Here is a 1,295-nt window from a genome sequence, read left to right as displayed (position 1 = left end):
CGTTAGCCGCCCTATCTTAGCAAATTTCAAAGAATTTGGTTGAAGAACGCCCACGGCGTTTTTGAACCATTTGTTGAGATAGGATGTTTTTCAATCTAATTTTGGCGTAGGGCGTTCTTGAGCTATTTTCTGAGATAGGGCGTTTTCGAACCGGCTGCCGAGATAGGTCGATCTTCCACTCAGCTGTCCATATATGGGTCCCCAATGAGCGCCGCTATCCAAAATCCGAGTGTGCAGTCATCTTTAATGGTTCCATAGCTACCTCTTGCGAGACTATGGCGAGGGTTGAAAACCTGCGCTTGTTTGGTCGCTACCCCAGATCTCGCTAGCGGAAAAACGGAAGTCTTCATAACCCTACCTATACCACCAACTAAACGGCGGCGGATGGTGGGAAGTACGCCGAGGCTTGCTGTGGGTTTAGTGGGACAGATGCAGTCACCAACCAGTTAGCCAACCAGCCATTTCTGCTGTGTGTCACCCAAGCATACTCAGGTATACCGCAAAATACCGAAACCTCCAGCCAGGGGATCAACAAATCCAAATCATATTTCATTGATCTTCATCAATTTGCAAAGCCATAGTCATTGCCGATCAGGTACTTAGGCTGTGAGGGCAATCCACACCCCAGGGGGCGTTACTGTCTCTAGACGATTTCAACCTAACCCAACCTAGCGTTTGGCTTTGTATTTAGATATAGGAATGTATGTTTATAAGAGCAAGAATAGTCACCCAAAATATCACAATTACATTCCACTGTCCATCAGTGGTGCAATCGCTCTGCTATCTCTGAAAACAGCTCTTATCATAGACGAAACTAGCGTAAACTTGGTGTGCGATTATATCAGTGCTTTATCTCGTTGTCATCATTCTATACAGCTACCAAGTAAGCACAATTTGACTAGTAAGTTGTTGTTTTTCTTTTGCAAGATTTTATACACAAAATCAGATCTTTCTAAGAAGATGATTGCACAGTCAGAGTGAAAATCGCTGTCGTGGCGCACAGTTAATTTGAGATCCGAGCGAAGTGATGAAATGCAAGTATATACATACACACACATACATGGCGACGAACGCAAGAATTGTAGGAGGAATAAGTGGTGTGTCTATGGGGACAGTGTAGAACGCCGTTGAATGAAAGATCGTAAGGAAAATGTAACGAGCGGCTCGTTGACAGTAAGAAGTGTAACGAAAAGAAAAATCTGTTTATAAAACTTTTGACTAAGTGATAGAACGAATTTAGTCTTTGCATGGACATACACACAGCGAGTGTGGCAGGCAGCTGAGCAGAGCAGATA

Source organism: Rhagoletis pomonella, unplaced genomic scaffold, assembly GCF_013731165.1.
Source record: "Rhagoletis pomonella isolate Grant_MI unplaced genomic scaffold, Rhpom_1.0 Rhpom_scaffold_00006, whole genome shotgun sequence".
Lineage (NCBI taxonomy): Eukaryota > Metazoa > Arthropoda > Insecta > Diptera > Tephritidae > Rhagoletis > Rhagoletis pomonella.
Note: the sequence above shows the minus strand (reverse complement) of the source record.